This window comes from Ochotona princeps, chromosome 5 (genome assembly GCF_030435755.1).
Source record: "Ochotona princeps isolate mOchPri1 chromosome 5, mOchPri1.hap1, whole genome shotgun sequence".
Lineage (NCBI taxonomy): Eukaryota > Metazoa > Chordata > Mammalia > Lagomorpha > Ochotonidae > Ochotona > Ochotona princeps.
The window spans coordinates 82025761-82045907 of NC_080836.1; the positions used below are offsets into that span (position 1 = coordinate 82025761).

Sequence of the window (20147 nt, forward strand, 5' to 3'; positions counted from 1 at the left end):
TTCAAGAAGGCCATTTCTTTGCCAGGGAAAAGTGACAAGGTATCTTAGAAGCCAAAGAGTATGATTCTTGTGTCACACATGAAAATAGCAACAGGGCTGACACCAGGAGAATGTGCTTGGCTTACTATGCTGCCTGAGAAAGACAGAATTATATTGGTGCCGTCATAATTGCTTTTTTTTTTCCAAGAAAAGCCTCTTCTCCCTTTATTCAAAACAGTAATTAAAAGATACCAAGATCTTGCTAATCAGTTCTTTAATTCTGACGCTGGAATGCAGCAAGTTTATGAACCTTCTGGCAGAGTGTGACCATACAGAAATCAGGTTGTTGAGAGGGAGGTCCCTAGGTAACCACCATAGCACACACTGCAGCAGAGAAACTCCATTTACTAATGCACCCCGGGGTGACCAGGCTGAGGGGCACCTGTGCATACTAGCCAACTGTCATCAGATTAACAACAAAGCCAGGGTTCCAACTGCATATATTCAACACGTATTTGACAAACCAGCTATGGGATGTGAGATTCTGAGCTACCCTCAGCCATCGAGTGATGGAGCTGCCATTAACTGAGATAATAAAGATTGTTTGCCAAGAAATGTTTTTAGGAAAAGGTGGATTAGGAGTTTAGTGAGATATATAAAATGGAGAGGTCTACTAAATAACCAGCTAGAGATGCTGTAGTACTTAAGATATACAAGCTCTAAGGAGAATAGGAGAGTGGGATAGAGGTCCAACCACAGAATCCCAGCTCACGCCAACATTGAAAGACTAGTAAAAGGAGTGAGAACAGTAACCAGAAGTGGAGACTTGAACCCGGGAGAGCAAAGCATAGTAAGATCAGGTGAACAAAACGTAACAAGAAGAAAGGATAGTCAAGTGTGCGAAAGGCTGCTGATAGGTCAAACAAGATGGAGACAGCACTGCAGTGCACTTTGGGTGGGAACCAGGGACAAGAGCTGGTTGGGGTAGATTTACCAGAGAAGGAATTGACAGAGAACCAGTGAACAGACTAGAGAGCTCTTACAAAGCAGAGAGGGTGGGGAAGTATCTAAAGGGAGAAATAATTTTTTTAATTCCTGGCTTTTTAGATTAAATCAATTTTAAGGCATATTTTAAGAAGTCGTAAATAGATAATACATAGCTGTAGACAGGTCAGTGTTTTTTTAAATTAATTTTATATTTTTTGAAAGGCAGAGAGACAGAGATCTTTCCCCTGCTGGTATACTCCCCAACTGCCCGCTTCTGGATCAGGCCAAGGCAGCAGCTGGAACTCAGCCTAGGTCTCCTGCAGGGTTGACAGGGTCCCAGGGGCACGCTGCACTCCAAAGTGGGAGGCAAGCATCCTAAGCAGCGCGTTAATCACGGCACCAAACTTCCTGAAGTCTTAATGTAATAAGCACCAATAGATAATTCTGGATGAGAAATCAGCTGAAATCCTTTAACATGGCAAAATGAAATGTGGATTACCTAAATGCCCTCTCTGCTACGGTCAACCCTTAGTTACTTGTTATCACTTATAAACATGTGCTTTTTAAAAAATAATTATAACATTGTGATTATTTATTGCCTTATCCACATTTTATCGCACTACAAGTTCCCCTGTTTTGTTGAACTTGCATCTTTTATAATGGGCATGTAGTAGGTGCTCATGTTTCTTGGTAGACAATGAGGATGTGTGACTAGTTTCTACAGTGCTGGTCCAGGAAATGAACCCTGCCCAGTTCGGTTTCAGAATTTGGTCTACTTAGCTAGTTTTCCCCTGCAGTAGATTCTTGGGAGTCTTCATGGAATCAATGCAAGATGGAACAATCACCAAAGCCCATCAAGTCATTTTGTGATTTTAATATGAGTTTCTGAATACAGAGAAAAGCAGGCATTGATCCAGGAGCAGGCTTTGGCCTGGTCATTAAGCTAGTGGCAAGGATGGTCCATTCCCCCACGGCAGTGGTTCTGCTAGTGATGCTGGCTTCCTGCTAGTGTGCACCCTCAGAGGCATCAGGTAGGGCTCACGTGCTTGGGTCTCTCCCACTCTGCCTGTGGCCACCTGGACTGAGTTCCAGGCTGCTGGCTTGAGCACGACCCAGCCCTGACTCTTGTAGGGACTTGCAGAGTGAGCCAGTACACAGAGTCCTCTGGGTCTGCCCCACACCCAGTCTCCTGCCTTTCAAACAGACAAAACGTAAATGCATAAATAAATTTTTTAAATACTGCAGATCTATTACATACCTCCTCATTGTAACTGAAAGAGCAACCAAGAAAAGAAGCCTAAACAGTTTAAACCCTGAGACTAAAAACTGGCAAGTTGGAATTCAATAAACAAATATGTACTGACCATATACTATGCCAGGGCATGGTTCCAGGTGTTTGAGATGCATCAATAAACAAAACAAAGATATTGCTTTTTAGAACATGCATACAGGAAAACAATCAAGAATGAATGTAAAAGGTAGCAAAGTAGATAATCTTTCTGAAGGCAGTTAAGTAATAAAGAAAAAGGATTAAGAGTAAGAGGATTACAGAAAACAACGTGTATATGAGAGAAGATGGGATAGGTATTTGCAGTGTTAATCAGTGTAGGAAAGACCACTGTAAGAGGAGACATAAGAATAGAAAGGTGAGGGCACCAGCTGGAGTCTTTTTTTTTTAACTTAATTGTACAGTTTCATAGGGTCTGGGATTTCCCCACCCCACCCTCAAATTTGCACCCCCCGACTGATTTTCCCCATATTATTACAATAGTACAGTCCTTCATAAGCAGCCATAAAACCATCAGTCTGTTAAGTGTGTCCCAACATCGCTGGTACAATGTCAGACAGTAGCTGTAGACATTTGAAAAGGAGCATCTTAAACATTGGAACAGCCCCCAAAATGCCAAGACACAATTTTGACTGGTTTGCAGCAAGAGAGGAAATAGGGAAACTTAAGAAGCAGTTGCAGGAACCCAGAAATGAAGGTATCCCAGACCCTGCTCATTCACTGTAATGAGCAGTCGATTTGGGGGTACATTTTGCAGGCATGATGAGTAAAACATCCTGATGGAATGTGGGAGGAGGGAAGGCAATAAGAATTAGGCCAAGATTTGTTACCTTAGCAACTGATTGGATAGGCTGCAGGTGTAGATGTGAGGGGCCCATCAGATCTGATTTGAGAGGCCTAGTAGCGGTTAGCAGCAGCTCAGGGCCTCAGAGCCTGGTTTCCGTGTGGGGCCGTCGGCAGTTTATCCTGACCCCATTGCCGTTGTCCAGTTTCGGGCTATAACCACCCTTGGTACTTTGTCTCAATCTACATGCCCATCAGACACCCCTTGTTGAGTGCCCACACAAAACGGAAGTTACATGTTTGTGTTGGGCATGTTGCATCTGAGAGAGCAAAGTCAACATCCCTTTCACTCAATCTTTACCTCTTCTCTGGATTCACTGGTTCTCTCTACCTTCAATGTCTTTGATTCTACTTCCTAATAAAATAATTGCACAGAAGCTTTTGCCAGGCCCTTCTTTCCAGAGAAAGCCATAAGACAATGTCCAAGTGGAAAAATGAGAGGTTAGTTCCTTAAGTGAATCTGGAGTTTGGGAGAATGATTTGGGGAGAAAACTTGATTTTTGAGAGTGGTCAACAGAAAGTACTCACAATCATTTGACTGAATGAATGCACAAAAAAAAAAAAATAAGCAAAGAAGCATGTCAGGAAAGTAGAGGGGCTAAAGGTTTCAATGCCACCAAGAGCAGAGACCATCTGTTTTATTTCCTGTTATATCCGGTTTTTAGAAAAGTATATGGTGGGCCCAGCACAGTAGCCTAGTGGCTAAAGTCCTCCCCTTGCACACACCAGAATCCCATAGGGGCACTGGTTCTAGTCCCAGCTGCTATACTTCCCTTCCAGCTCCCTGCCTGTGGCCTGGGAAAGCAGTAGAGGATGGCCCAGAGCCTTGGGACACTACACCCACTTGGGAAACCTGGAAGAAGCTCCTGGCTCCTGCCTTTAGATCCACTCAGTTCCAGCTACTGAGGCCACATGGGGAGTGAACCAGCAGATGGAAGATACTTCTTGTGTCTCCTTTACTCTGCCTTTCTAATAAAAATAAAAAGAAATTTTTAAAAAGTGCATGGAATAAAGTAGGGGACTTTAGAATAAGTCAAATAGGTCACTGCGATCTGGAGTTAGGTAGGAAAGCAATCAAACCACAAGCAATGGACTAAAGGACAGGACAGGAGCATGGAACTGGAGTTTACAGTGAAGATGAAAAGTAGTGTCAGCAGCAGACTCAAGAGAAAAATAACAGGAAAAGGAAGCCACGGTCAGAGAAAGGCTCTGAAACGCCATTTTCTCCTTGAAAGTGTTATAATCATCGCAGGGGACCTCCCTCCTATCTGGACTACACCCAAGATTCTTATCAGGCTTACTTTATCTCAAGCTGAGTCTGTATGCTCTCTTCTGCTTCCATCTCCCTGCTCTCAACTGTATTTTCTCAATTGGGAAATTAAGTCAAAAATGCAGATGGTGTCTAAATCCCAGAGATAAAAACTGGAAGCTGGAAATTGAACATTTCTGCCTCATATCTATTTTATGGAGATACCAAACTAAATTTCAAACCTGGCACATACTTAAGATGTTCAGTAAAATAACTTGCATTTGAATGAGTGGTCATGAGAATGAGTAACTAAAGCTGGGTGGTAGCAGAGGCCACAGGGACAGAACTCAAGAACATGAATTAAAACATGCAGACTTCCTGGTCAGACAGCGTGGCAAACATGAATTGGAGAAGCAGCAAGTAACTGATACACATGTTATATGTCTTAAATGAAGGTCACTGTGAATAAAAAAAACAAATGTGAAATTAAAATAATTTTTAAAAAAATTTCTTTTTGTTGGAATGGCAGATTTACAGAGGACAGAAAGATTTTCTATCCACTGATTCATGGCCAAGTGGCCACAACAGCTGGAGCTGAGCCAATCCAAAGCCAGGAACCAGGAACTGCTGGGGCTCCCACACAGGTGCAGGGTCCCAAGGCTTTGGGCCATCATTGACTGCTTTCCCAGACCACAGGCAGGGAGGCGGATGGAAAATAGAGCAGCCAGGACACAAATCAGCAGATTTAGTCACCAGGCCCATCACACCGGGCCCTAAGTATGAAATTTTTAAAATGAAAAGTCATTGTGGGACCAGATGTATGAGAAAGAAGTTACTACATTGCTAGGGTTCCCTGCATCTCATGTTAGAATCCTGGCTATGCTTCAGATACAGCCTCTGGTTAATGCAAACCCTGGGAGGCAAGAGGTAATGAGGAAGTGCCTGAGTCTCCACCAACCACACAGTGCTCCCTGCCAAATAAATAAGTTTGTTTTTTGATGTTGTTAAGATTTATTTATTGGAGAGACAAAGATCTCTCATTCATCAGCTCATTCTCCAGACAACCCAACACAACAGCTAGGCCAAAGACTAGATCCTGGAACTCCTTCAGGGTCTCCAACATAATGAAGGGGGACCCAAGTACACGTGGTCTCTACTGCTGCTTAGCCAGGCTGATTAACAGGGGGCTGGATCAGAAATGGAGCAGCCAGGACTCAAGCCTGGGCCCATACAGGATGGCAGCAATGCAGGCAGCAGCTTTGCTCACTATGCCACAGTGCTGGATCCCTCCAAAGTAAGTTTTTAAAATCATCATATTCAATGAGTAATTGATATAGACTGAAGATGAATGAAGGCTTTTGATATCACGTAGTCAGTCTAAGAACAGTTATGTTGCCTGCAATGCCAGTGCCAGGACTCCATGTGAGAGCTAGTTGGGCCCACAGCTACTCCGGCTTCCTGCTAATATGGCTGAGAAGGCAGCAGAAGGTGGCCTAATGTTTGGACCCATCACCCTTAGAGGACCAGGATGGAGTTCCAAGCTCGTGGCTTCAGAGAAACTCAGCCTGGACCGTTGTAACCATTTGGGAAGTAAACCAGTAAACGGAAGATGTTGCTCTCTCTCTCTCATTCTGCTTTCAAATAAACAAAAGAGCAGAAGGATAATAACCTCAAATTTTAAAATGTATTTGACATAAAGATGACATGATCAATCAAAAGCTAGTCATAGGCAGCATCTTGAACAGTACATGCCATTGATTCAAGCATATTTTACATACATTATCTCATTTAATCTTCATAGTAACAGCATCAGGTTAGGCACAGTTACCATCTTTATTTTACAGATGGAAAAACTGAGGTACAAAGTAAACCAATATGAGCAGTAGTAAGAGACTGAGCCTGTGAGGTGATCAGAGTGTTTGTCCTCCCTAAATTCTCCTGCTGAGACCCTAATCCCAGGGAGCTGGGCCCAGGGTGGGCCTATGGGAGATAAGGGGGATCTGAGGGTGGAGCCTGCATGAACGGAATCAGAGATAAAGGAAGCCAGGGGGCTCCGCCCATTCTCAGCATTGCAAGGCTACAAGCAGAAAATAACCGTCCACAACCAGAACCTGACCACGCTGGCAGCCTCCAGAGTACTCGAGATATACATTTCTGTTGTTTATAAGCCACTAGTCTGTGGACTGATCCACTAAGAGGGCCAGGCTATGAGTCCCAGAATGTCAAGGGGATCACACCGAACTTCACTATTTAACAAATATTTAATCAACACAAGTACATTCCAGAAATGGTGCTGTTGTCAGGGATGGGGAGAGGAAAGACAGATAATGAGAAAGACATTACATGAGCACTAAGCAAATAATTATAAGTATGATGAATCAGAAAAGAGAGTGATAAATTACAGTTAAGTAGGAGTGGGTGAGGGAAAAAAAATCCCAGGGGAAGGAACATGCATGTGCTTACATGCCTTGGGCAACAGCCTGCAATAGGGATAAAAAGAGGAACCTTAAAAAACAAAACAAAACAAAACAAACATGGCTAGAGTGCAGGGAGCTACGCAGCTGGACAGGCTAGCAAGGCAGACAAGTTCAGATAACACAGCATAGGATATCTTGTGGGCAAAGGGAGACCACTAAAGGACTCGCAGCAAGGTAGCAACTTCAGCAGACTTCTAAAATATGACTTCAAAAGCAAGAGATACAGGCGGCTTAGACTAGGATGGGTGCTGGGGGAAAAGGACCACCGTTGAGACAAGTCTAGGTCATTCTGACCCGTGGGGGAGCTGGCAAAGTTTCTGGCTCGGACCGAGCACAGGGACATATGGCCCCTTACTGAGCTAAGGCTGTGGGAAAACATTTTCGAAGGAATACAATACAGCACAGGCGGTTCGCCATTCCTGTCCTTGACATGCAACTGTAGCAAAGGCAGCTGCAAACTAGTATCTGAATTCAAGAAGCCTCAGACTTGAGACAGCCCAGCAAGAAAGAACTTAAGGGAAGACTCAAAAGGCGGCCCGGGGCTCGACTCAGCAGAGGCTATGGGCACCCGCGGGGTAAGGCAGTTGGAGTGTCTGAAAAAGCATTTACAAATAAATCTTTTGAAACTTTAGCTTGTTGTGCAGAGACAGGGCAGAAAGGAAAGGCTGAACAACAACCAAACAAAAAGAAAAGTGTGTGTGAGGTGGGGGCGGACACGCTAGCAACAGGAAGGACAGCTCTTTCACAGAAGTCACCCCGGGATGGTTTGAAGCAACACCGGGCTTGGAAGCGCACCGAGAGGAAGAGGACAGGCGGTGGTTGGCCTTGAGCGACCCAGGGGGAAGCAGTTCCAGCAGCCTGGCGGCCGCGGAAGCCACGGTGTCAGGTTGAACGTGGGGGTGGGTGCAAACCACTGCGGCAGAAGGCGGGCGAGAGAAGAAGGAGGCGCAGGATGCCGCCCCAAGAAAGGCGTGCGGGCAGGGCGGGTGGGGCCGGATTTCGAGCGCGCCGAGCTGCGACCCGGCCGCCCGAGGAGGGAGGCTTCCCGCCCAAGCCCGAGCCGTGAGCGAGCCTCTGAGAGGACGGCTCCCGCTCGCCGCCGCCAGCTTTCCCCGTGCACTCTCCCGGGGAGGCTGCGTGGGCAACTCTGCCCTCGAAGACGGAACCCCGGGGTCCCACGGCGCCCGTCGCGGCCTGCCCGGGGCGGCCGAGCGGCCTCAGCTCGCCGAGAGCCACGCGGCAGCCTTCGTCTCCCCTTCCCCCGACACCGTCCCCGCCACGTTTCAAAGTTCCCGGGCTGGCGGCGCGCAGGCACTCACCGCGGCCGCCCTAGAGCCCGCCGCTCAGCGCCTCAGGGCGGCAGGCCTGCGGGGTCGGGGGGGTTTCCAGCCCGTCACCGCCAAACCCTCGGGAATTCCCCCTACGGGGCCTCACACAAAGCCCGCTTCCTCCTTCACATTTCCGCCGCGGGGGGCTTCGTCGGCCCCGACCGCCACGCTGGGGTGCGGCGGACTCCTCACAAGGTCTCAGCCACCCTCCCTTCCCCACCCCGCCTCGCGTCGCCCGTCCTCTTCCCCCCCCCCCCCCCCCCACACACACGCGGAGCAGCGCCTCCGCCTCGGCCGAAGCATCCCGAAGGCCTTCGGCAAGTTCCGTCTGCGGCGCGGGGGCGGGGCCGCTCGAGCCGCTCCGGGCCGCGCTCGGCTCTTTCCGTGCGCGGCCGCTGCGCACTCGGCACTGGGCGGCGCTGGCTGGCTCCCTGGCTGCGGCTCCTCAGTCGGCGGCGGCTGCTGCTGCCTGTGGCCCGGGCGGCTGGGAGAAGCGGAGTGTTGGTGAGTGACGCGGCGGAGGTGTAGTTTGACGCGGTGTGTTACGTGGGGGAGAGAATAAAACTCCAGCGAGATCCGGGCCGCGAACGAAAGCAGTGACGGAGGAGCTTGTACCACCGGTAAGAGGAGCAGGAGGAGGAGGCAGGAGCCCGAGAGAGCCGGGGGGACGGAGGGGGAAACGGGGAGGCGCCGGACACCCGCGCTCGGGGCCTTCCCCTCGCAGGAGGGGCCGCGGTAAAGATGGAGCCTCCGCCCGAGCCCCACAACATCGCCGCCGCTCGCAGCGAACAAAGAATAATGGCGGCGGACTGGAGCCAGCGGCGGCCGGGGCGGCAGCGACTCTGCCTGCAGCCAGCGGCGGCGCTCATGGCGGGGGGCGGCCGGCGGGGTGGGAGCCGGGCGGCCGGGGGTGTGTGTGTGTGTGCGGGCGGCCGGCCGCGGCGAGCTGGCGCCCGCGTTCCCGCCGCCGGGCCGGGCCGGGCGCGGAGCCGGGAGCCGGGAGCCGCCCCGGGGGAGGCCATCGCCCGCTGCCCGCCGCTCGCTCGCCCGGCCCGGCCCGGCCCGGCGCGGGCCCCCGCCGGCCTCCCGGCCCTGCCCCGACCCTGCCCCGGCCCTGCCCGCCGGGGTGCCCGCGCGGGGTGGACGAGGAAGGAGCAGAGCAGGTGAAGAAGCCTGCCGCCTTCCCGGTGGCCTCCGAGCCCGGCGTGCCCGCCTCGCCGGGGGCACAGCCGCAGCGCGGGACCCGCTCCCCTCGCCACGCTCTTTGTGCAATAAAGTTCGAACCCCAAGCTTTCTTCTCGTGCTGTATTTTTCTTCGTGTCCTTTCCACTCCCTCCCCCCCCCCAGCCCCCGCTCCCACGCCGTTGAGGAAATGCTGTTTTCTGCCCTTTGCCGCTCAATTGAGCTGATGAGAGGTCGTGCTTTTTGAGGGAATTTTTTACTTTTTCCCTTTTTTCTCCCCCTCTGCCCTCCCCCCGTTTTTTTTTTTTTTAAAGCCAGTAGTCATGGAAATGCGTTCTTTTTTGGAAGGCACGGGGTGCTAAGAAAAACATTTGTAATAACTTTCTAAAAAAACTATTGGGATCTTGTAAAAGGGAAGCTGGTGTTTGAAACAGTTTCGGTTTTAACCCTTTTTAGTAAGGTCTGACACTCCAACACTTCGTTGAAATGAGGATTTTAGCCGACTTTTGTTTTACATCACTGAAGGGGGGAGGCAAACATTTCCAGCCGCGTGAGTCATCTGGTCTCTCCTCACCCCCTACCAGGTTTTCCATGTGTTTCTGTGAATTTAAAGCAATATTCTAAAAATAGACGTTAAAAGTTATCCGTCTCCCATACCGTAGGAAACCCCATTCTGGATTTTAAGTCACAAAGCCCACCCCTCCTCCGGTCTGTAGAGAAAAAGCAGGCAACAGAAAAATAAAAGAGAAATTGTAAAGGACGTGGAGTATGACCTACTTAGGGTTTGTCATTCCTCCTGAAGAGTTTCGCTGTAGCCTTAGCGCCCTTAGGTCGGCCTGCTAAAAGGTTTCATGGTAGATCCTTTGATGTCTTGTACTTTTAACCATTTCCTGATTTAAAAGTAAAGCCTTTAACGGTCGTTTTTAGGTGCTGTGAAGAAAATGAACAGGTATTTTGTTTTAAAAATAACGCACCTGTCACTGTGTGCTTGAGTTGTGAATGGTACATGCAAGGCTTCTGGTTTAGGAGTAAATCTTGACTGATGGAAGCCCTTTTCTGTGTCCAAGTCGCTTTTCTAAACCCACTGAGCTGTGTTGCTAGTCTTTTAAAGACCACGTTAGCAATTTGTCATTACCAAAAAAACTTAAGAAGATGCAGATAAAGGGAATTTTATTTCCAAACACTGAGGAAATTATTGTTAAGGGTAGATTACTGTTTTCTCCTTTAGAAAAAAATTTGCAAACCAACAGCAATTGAGTAGATTTTTTTTTCTCTTGGAGAATGCACAAGTCTTCCCTTGTGAGTTTTTAAAAAAAATTTGTTTTCTAAGGTAGTCTTCAGTCTTGCCCAAAAGGTCTTTATTATTTAACTTTACAGATTCAAAACTTGTGATTGGCAATCTCAGCTGAAACTTCTCAAACTTTTCTGTTCATTGATATTTGAATATTCACCAGGAATATGACATGAAATTAAATCTCTGCACTCACCCAGGTTCAGTAAAAATTAGTTGGATCTACATGAAAAAAGATTTTGGCATTCAAAATCTACGGAGTTCTTTTTGACGGAATTTTCCTTTTGGAATTTATAACTATAGTGTTAACCACTGTGGAGATAATTTTTCTGGACTAAGAGACTTAACCCATTATGTGCTATTGTACTGTGTGAAGAAAAACTGCAATGACATTGAATGATATATATATATATACACACATATACCACTTGAAATAAATATTAAATCATTGGAAGATTTACAGAATTGGAAACTTGAGGCTTAAAACCATATTCATAAAATAACACACTTGTTTTTCTTGCTTTCTGAAACTCATATCTGATTAGTTGAAAGTTTAGTTTCTTTGCAAAGTAGCTTTATTGTCTTACTCCGTTTGGTTGTTTCTGCATAGTAGTATAATGAAATCAACTGTGTAACTTGCACTTAACAAAATTTAAAATTTTTTTCCCCACAGCACCGAAAATTACTTACATGTAACTTATTCCTTATAGTGTCACTGGAATTTATAATTTTGTTCCATTAATATCACATATAGCTACGTTAGCTTATTTTAGGCATCCTGACCTGTGACATGGGCTTGCAAACATCTTTCTTCGTGTACTATGTAACTTCTGGTAGATTCTTATTTCCTGGAAGCCATATCTGAATTTAAGAACGTACTGGATGTTAGAAAATTAAAAAAAAAAAAAAAAAAACAGGAATTTTTTCCTTACGTGTGGACCCAGTTTTACAGTTGTAGTAATTAAAATTATTTAGCACTTAAGTGTAACAATGTAGCTGAAAGATACCTGGTTTAGAATCATTGGCTGGAATGTGAATCCCAGCTTTGCCATGGCTGTCATGTGCCTACTCGCAAGAATTTTGTGACCTGGCCTAGGGGAAATTTCTAATCTCCGTGAGTGTCAGTCTCCTTATCTTTAAAGTTAGAATAATGCCACACTTATAGGGTTTCGAGATAAATGTAAAGTTCCTCAGGGAGTTCAACTCGTCACTAGGTAGCTGTTTTATCCTAAAACTTTTTATTTTAACTTTCCACCTAGGGGACCTTGGCAGGTTTCTTCTGCAGGCTTCAGTTTTCCTTAGTGATAACCATACAATAATAGGCATTTTACAAGTACTCAACAAGAGCTGCCATTTTAAAGTTGTTTATTACGGTGTTAGCACTGCATTTAATAGATTTCAGCCAATCCAAAGATGAGTAAATGTCTCCCCTCTATCCCCAAGAAACTCTTGGGAACACAGTGAACAACAAGAGTGCCTGGCAGGAGAAAGCATTGAAAAAGACATCCACCCTTAGTGAAGTGATATTAGTCCTTTTAGCATGTTTTCAGTTTTATGTTTCAGTAGTCATAAGGGTCATGATTGAGAACACACAGTGTAACAAAATGTTCTGCATTCTCTCTGCCATCACCAGTTGTTACCCTTTTTGTTTTTTCTGTTTTATCCATATCCTCCCCCCACTTTTTATACCAGTGATGCATACTATAACATCATGTTTTTTCCCTTCCCTTCCAGGTAATGTAGTTTAGCAGTTGGTTAATATCAGCCCATGAAGAGTTTCTTTGTGTGTCTATCATTGTGTATAGATGCACTTGTATCTTAACCAGTTAGTGAACTCATTTCAATTTTTAGGTGGTGGTTGTTACTATTATTGAAAAAGCTGATTTACAGAGAGAGGGACAGACAGAAAGATCTTCCATCCACCAGGTCATTCCCCAGGTGGCCTCAGTGGGCAAAACTGCGCCAATCTGAAGCCAGAAACTTCTTCCGGGTCTGTCATGTAGGTGCAGGGTCCCAAAGCTCTGGGCTGTGCTCTACTGCTTTCCGGTGCTTGGAGGTAGAGCATTTAACCAGTTAAGCTAATTTGCCCAACCCATATTTTTAGATCTTACATGATCTTTTAAACTAAAGAAATTTGCCATAGTGTCGTATTTCTTTAGATGAAAACATATGAGTGAAAGTTGTTTGTTTTTTGATAGGAAACTGTTGTTTAAACTGCCTTATGTCCTTTCTATTGTCATGTTTGGCAAGTGTTACTAAAATAATGATATATTAGGGATTTTCAAAAAAGTCATGGAACAATGAAGGATTTTAAAAGTTATTTTTACCAAAATAAACATGTTTTCATGAAGTTTTTAAGTGTTTTCTTACATAAGGAAGAAGACAAATCACCCTTAACACTTGGTGAATTTAGTCTGTTACAGTTCTTGCAGTCGGGCCCAGCATAGTGGCCTAGTGACTGAACCCTCGCCTTGCATGGGCTAGAATCCCATATGGGCACCAATTTTAATACTGGCTGCTCCACTTCCCATCCAGCTCCCTGCTTGTGGCCTGGGAAAGCAGTCGAGGACAGCCCAAAGCCTTGGGACCCTGCACCTGCATGGGAGACCCAGAGGAAGAGGCTCCTGGCTTCAGATCTGCTCAGCTCTGGCCTTTGTAGCCACTTGAGGAGTCAATCAGCAGGTGAAACGTTTCTGTAAACCTGACTTTCCAATAAAAATAAATCTTTAAAAATTCTTGCAGTGTTAATGTTGCAGGCAGCAACTTAGCTTAGTATCTTGCAGTGCCAGCCCTCTTAGAGTCTTGAAGAGGCTATTGCCTTCAATTATTATTTTGGCCAATAAAGAGTTTCTGTAGTTTGCTATCAGAACATTTCATATAGTCTAGTCTGTGTTTTAGAGCAGGTAACTCATGGAGCATTGTTACCCAATATGGCTGACTAATAAAAATATACTACCTCTCTGCATCTATTTATTGGTTATGTACACTTTAACTTACCTTGATGGCTTTCCAAAATTTCTTAGTGTTAATTATTAATGGGTTTTATATTCTGCATCTAAACTGAAAATGTGGCTTCCCCTATGTGAGTCTACTAAGATTATAAACCTTACTGGTTAGGTTTTTGTTTCTTTCTCAACTGCAGAAATCCTTGATTAACCAGTTAAGCTAAATCACACAAGTTTCATTGCTTCTATGTCTGGGTTTTTTTGTTTCTTGTTTTCTAAGCTCTTCAGAGCAGCATTAGGCAATAGTATATATCAAATGTGTGTATTAGTGTATTTAAAGTGCATGTGCTGTTTTTAATTTGATTAAATTCAGAAGGTGAAGGTACAGTAACTAGACACAAATAAGTTATTTGTGTCTCCAAAGTCGTCATGAAATAAAGCTGTCCCTGGGTGTTTCATTCTTTGTGTGTTGAGCTTATAGTGAAGGTCGCAAGAGCATATGTGAAGTTGGTCATGTGAGGACATTTTGCTGTTATTTTGAAGTTTTACTTGTATTTGATAAAAAAAAAAGTTAATGTGCTATTTTTACTAACTGATTAAAACATTTACAGAGTGTTTTAGAGCTTTAGGGGGAGAAGATAGTGTAGATAATTGAAATCTGTAAAGCCAGGAATTTTTCCTTCTAGAACATATTTTTAGGTTACTGGAAAGCTCAATGACTTTTTGTGTTTTAATATATACATAGATACTTCACAGGATCATGCAGAATATACATTATGAAAATATACATTCAGTGTCAAAAATTTTGGCACCAAATCAAGTTTCAATTCCATTTTTCCAAAATCTTTATGAAGTATCTTTTCTGAATCAGTTAGAAAACTTACTTTCATATATATAAGTATAGTTTTAAGCTTATTCCGTAGTCTCATACCTACATGTAGGTTTTTATGAAACTTGCATGAGTGTAAGCTGTTAGGTTTTTCTCTTCATCTTCATTCATAATTCATTTCTCTCCCCTTGAAACAACTATATGGCTGTCTCAGCTCTTTATCTGTTATCCTGGGCTTTCTGTTTTGAATTTTTCTCCTGCCTTAGCTCTGCTAGACAAGACCTCATGAAGATATTTTATATTTTGTACAGATTTCTACTCATCTATGTGTTTATCAGTTTTTAAAACTAGCTATAAAAATCTCAAAAAAAATGCAGCCCTCAATAAAATTTTAAATGCCTAAGTTGCTTCTCTTTGGGGTTGAGGTAAGGTTGTAAAGTTTATCATAAATCCACTTTGCAGACAGATTTTAAAAAAAGAAGTGTCGATTTTCTTCCTGCTATTAGACTACTCTAAGATCTTTAAACAACCTAAATAGGGACAAGACTTGGAGAAGAAAAGATCTGAGGATCAATGCTGAGTTTTTTTTTCTGAAAGGACAGAAGACCACTGTTGGTTAGAGTGATCAGTTAAGACAGTCAAGAAAGAACCTCACTGTTCAAAGTGGAGGAAAAATATGCCCATAGTCACAGGAGGTATCCTTCTCAAAGATGAGTGAATTTTCTCTGAAGCTAAGATTTAATTTTTTGTTATTAGAGGTTTTTTTTTAATGATTTGTTCGTGTTTATTGAAGGGCAGATTTACAGAGAGAAGGAGAGATGCATAGACCTGTTGATTCACTCTCCAGTTGGCTGCAGCAGCCAGGGATGGGCCAGGTCAAAACAAGGAGATTCAGCCTGGTCTCTGTCGTGAGTGGCAGGGGCCCAAACACTGGCGCTGTTTTCGGCTGTCCTCCCTGCCACATGACACGGAGCTGAGTCAAGCAGAGCAGCTGGCCCGCAAGCCAGTGTTCTTGCAGAATGGGAGCATTGCAGGTGGCAGGTTAATCCCCTGCAACAGATTTTTTTCTATCAAAAAATTATACACCTATGCATTTCTTGTAATTATGTGCCAGCACAGATGTAAATGAATGCTGGTAATGTAGGCTAGGGTGAGTAAATGGCTGTTGTTGAGAATTATTATCCATGTTGGTGAAAGTGATTGAAGTTGTAAACTCAGAAATAGGTTTTCATCACTGAAGTGAAAATTACTGTTTGAGATATTTGTACTCTTAAAAGGATATCATTTTCTTACATTAGTAACAGCCCTATTTTATTGTTTGCTGTGACTGTTTTTTTGGCTTTTGGTTTCCTCTGTTTGTTTGATTTTATTGTATAAGGCAGATACACAGACAGAGCTCCTATCTCCTGGTTCATCCCTGAATGCCCACAGCTGCCAGGACTGGGCCAGCGCCAGAGCTAGAAGCAGGGAAAATGTTCCAGGCCTTGCCTGGGGTGGCAGTTGCTCAATCAAGCTGTTGCAAAATCAGAAAATTTGTCCTAGTGGGAAACTGAAATCAAGAGTTGGAGCCAGGAATTGAACCAAACACTGATGTGAGACCACAAATTACTTAACCACCAAACACGCACTCCATGTTGTGACCAGTAACATTAATACCTTGATTTTATGTACTACCTTTTAATAATTTATTCAGTGAAAATTCATTAAGCTTCAACTTTATTGCAGTTCATGAGATAATCACAAGAAGATGTTTTCAATTTGAAATTTAGTAAAATAACTTAGATGTTAAGATCATTCTAGTTGCTCTGAACAATAAGGCCTTAATATATGACTTATACCTTCAAGAGATGGTATGCTATGGTAGGGAGGGTGAAATAAGAGATCACATCATTGGGGCCCAGCGTGGTAGCCTAGTGGCAAAAGTCCTTGCATTGCACCTGCCAGGATCCCGTTTGGGTGCTGGTTCTAATCCCAGCAGCCCCACTTCCCACCCAGCTCCCTGCCTGTGGCCTGGGAAAGCAGTCAAGGATGGCCCAAAACCTTGGGACCCTGCACCCACGTGGGAGACCCAAAGGAAGAGGCTCCTGGCTCCTGGCTTTTGATCAGCTTAGCTCCAAATGTTGCAGCCACTTGGGGAGTGAATCAGTGGATGGACAGTCTTCCTCTCTGTGTATCTGACTTTCCAATAAAAATATTTTTTAAAAACGAAATGTCGTTTTTTTTTTTTTTTTTAAAGATTTTATTGTTATTGGAAAGCCAGATATACAGAGAGGAGGAGAGACAGAGAGGAAGATCTTCCATCCGTTGTTTCACTCCCCAAGTGAGCCGCAACGGCGGCCGGTGCTGTGCCCATCCGATGCCGGGAACCAGGAACCTCTTCCGGGTCTCCCACGCGGGTGCAGGGTCCCAAGGCATTGGGCCGTCCTCAACTGCTTTCCCAGGCCACAAGCAGGGAGCTGGATGGGAAGTGGAGCTGCTGGGATTCGAACCGGCGCCCATATGGGATCCCGGGGCATTCAAGGCAAGGACTTTAGCTGCTAGGCCACGCCTCCAGGCCCACGAAATATCGTTTATGTAAAAAAGAATATTCACTACTGCCTCAGAGCTACAGAGTTAGGGAGATTAAGAAAAAATCTTATGGGAAAAGTAGAATTTAAATTGAATAATTTAAATTGAAGAATTTGATCAGGTAGAGATAAGGATTGCATTCTAGGCAGTAGAGTGGACAGCAGAAACAGACGCTAAAGTCAAATGAACTTGCTATGCTCACAAATTGATAAAGAAAGTGATAGTTTAGTTGTAGAGCCATGTTTTAAAGGAACGCCGAATGTTTACTTCTGGTTCCCTGTCTTTTCCAGGGTGTGTGTGTGTGTGGTTCATATATTGCAGATAGAAATTGCATATCTTACATCCTTTTCAAGGAGAAAAAAAATTTAGGGGCCAGTGTTCTATAGAGCATTAAGCTGCTATCTGCAATGCCAGCATCTCATATAGGCACCAGTTGGTGACTCGTCTGCCTGCTGGTGCTCCTGGGAAGGCAGCAGAAGATGGTCCAGGTGCTTGGGCCCTGCGCCCGTGTGGCAGATTGCAGGACTCTGAGCTCCAGGTTTGGCCCAGGACAGACTGCCATTGCAGTCTGTGGACCAAAGGATGGAAGATCTCTTTCTATGTAACTGTCTTTTGAGTAAATTTAAATAGAAGATTTACTGGCATATATTTACATGCCATGTAGTCCACCCATTTAGTGTATGTAGCTCAGTTTTTAGTGTGTTCACTAAGTTATATATGTAGCCACATAGTCTGTGTTAATTTTCATTATCCCAAAACAAGCCTCATACCTCTTAGTCATCACCCCTTAATCTCTACATATCCCAGCCCAAAGCAATCACTAATCTACTTTGTTTCAATAGATTCATCTGTCTAGATGCTATATATAAATGGGGCCATACTGTCAACATACTGCTCATTGCGATAAGCTTTTACTTAGCATGTTTTCAAGGATGATTGATGTTACAATATATATTAATTTTCATTGCTAAAAGTCCATTTTATAGACATTCTGTATCCATTTATGAGTTTATGGACATTTGCACTTTTTTAACTGCATGGGTCATGTTGCCTTGAACTTTCATCTGTGTGAACTTGGTTCATTTCTCTTGGGTATATACCTAGGGATTGCTGAGTTCCATGGTAGCTGCTAGGGTTTTTTGTTTTTACACTACCCACCAGCACTGTGAGGGTCCTGATTTTTCCACATCATCACTAAAAATCATTATTACCTCCTTTTGTAATTTTAGCCATTCCAGTGGAGGTATACAGGTTTCACATGAGGTCCCATTTTGACAGCTAATGTTATCAAGTATTTTTTTTTTTCACGAGATTATGGAGAATTCTAAATCTAAGGGACTTTTGTTGAGTTACAATAGTTCATTCGAGCTACCAGCCCCTTTTCAGTTATGTCATCTATGGAAAATTTCTTTCATTTTAAGGATTATATTTTCATATTATTGGTGGTGACATTTAAAGTACAAGAGCTTATAATTTTTTTTTACTAATTCCAGTTCATCTTTTGTTTTAGTACTGATGTTCTTGATATCATTCATATCTTACACACTACTTTCTTATTTATTATATAAACACTTGTAAATACCTCCATGAAAGCCCAAACAGAAATCCATTATTTTAATGAAGAATGAGTAAGTGGTGACTGTCGAGTTGGTCTTCTGTCTTCCCTTTATTATCTGTCCACATCACTCAGTCTGGAGTGGCAGCTGAAAAGAAGCAAAGATCAACTGAAGAAATGACAACTTTGAAACATGTTAACTTAATGTATTATATTGTTAAAATTACTGGTTATGAGGGAATCTATTAGTCAATGTGGGTATAGTGTGTTACTCATATACTCAATTGTAGTGGGGAAATTCAGTTAAAGATTTTTACCCATGAGTTACATTGTAACATATTTTACCAATAACTGGACTGAGCTCTGGGGAATTTCAGGCGGGAAACTTTGCAGAGCCACACAGGAAGGCATAGACTTAAGTGTTTTGTAGTGTTATCTTTTTGTAAATGAAATTTTCAATGTTCTTGTTTTATTAATGGTTAGTAGAATTTTTTCCTAAGCAATGTTCATTTGGTTTCTAAATGGTTCACTTGAAAGAAATATTCTGGGCTATGTAATGCAGATTAATCAGCTCTGCAATAGTGCCTTAAATGGGCCTTCACTACCAGTCAGGTTGGACTGAAAGCATAGATGCACGGCTTGAAGCAAGGGTTTGATTTTGTTTTTGCTTGTTCTTTGTTTTGTTTTGGATTTTGTATAGAAACTGTACATGCAAGAAACACTGTATAGTATTATGCTGGTGGATACACATGGTCATACATTTGTCTAACTCCATAGAACATATGACACCAAAAATGAACCCTGACTTAAGAATAAAGTAAATTGTACATAAAATCTGTGCTGTTGTCTTTACGTTATTTGCCAGCCTTGCAAATTAACCATGACTGGTTCTTAAACGGTCTCTGCCATCCTTTCTATCTTTGAGTTCTTGGGCTTTATGTTTGGCCTGATTAGTAAGCAAATGTAATTAGAATAATTTGTGTGTTACTTAGTACTAGTGTATGCAGTTCCAGTGCCAAAAATATAAAGAATTTTTAACTTTTTATAACACTAAAGGCTATGTGGTATCACCATTTAAATTCCTTAGAACTCATATAAGCTCTCTACCTCTGCATCTGCGAATTCACAGCTGCAACTAGAATTCCTGTCTTATGCTATCTCACTTCAGGAAAATTTTCACTGTTCAAGTCTAATCTGTAAATACCTCACCAGGAACAGTATTTCAAAATTTAGTTCAAAACAGAACTATCAAAACAACCTGTGTTGCTTCACAAACTTTTTAAAAATGTACTGAGCTTTAATTTCCATTTGAATATAATCTTCACATAGCTTAAGGGGTTAACATTTTTTTATGATTTCTTTTTATTAGTAGTAGTATTTTTAATTGAAAGGCATATTTACATAGAGAAGGAGAAACAGAAAGATTTTCCATCCGCTGCTTCAAAGCCAGGAGCCTGCAACCTTTGTAGGTCTCCCATGCTGGTGCAGGGTCCCAAGGTTTTGGGCTATGCTCTACTGCTTTCCCAGGCCACAGGCAGATCCTGGTGCATGCAAGATGAGAATTTAGCTGCTCGGCCATCTCACCAGGCCCAGAGGAGTGGTAACCTTTGGGTCCTTACATTAAGC

At 43.7% G+C, this 20147-nt stretch overlaps 1 protein-coding gene across 9 annotated transcripts in view; it reads left to right on the forward strand.

The window, feature by feature from the left end:
* The first annotated feature begins 8499 nt into the window (after positions 1-8499).
* The window catches only part of CREB1 (cAMP responsive element binding protein 1), a 49670-nt gene continuing 38022 nt past the window's right edge, over positions 8500-20147 (forward strand). For 2 of the 9 annotated variants that reach the window (XR_009245496.1, XM_058664912.1), the window contains exon 1: positions 8526-8771. The gene's annotated coding sequence lies outside the window, so the exon portion shown is untranslated. Of the gene's footprint in view, positions 8772-20147 lie in introns of all 9 variants that reach the window. The other 7 variants (XM_058664913.1, XM_058664917.1, XM_058664914.1 and 4 more) reach the window with 7 other exon arrangements.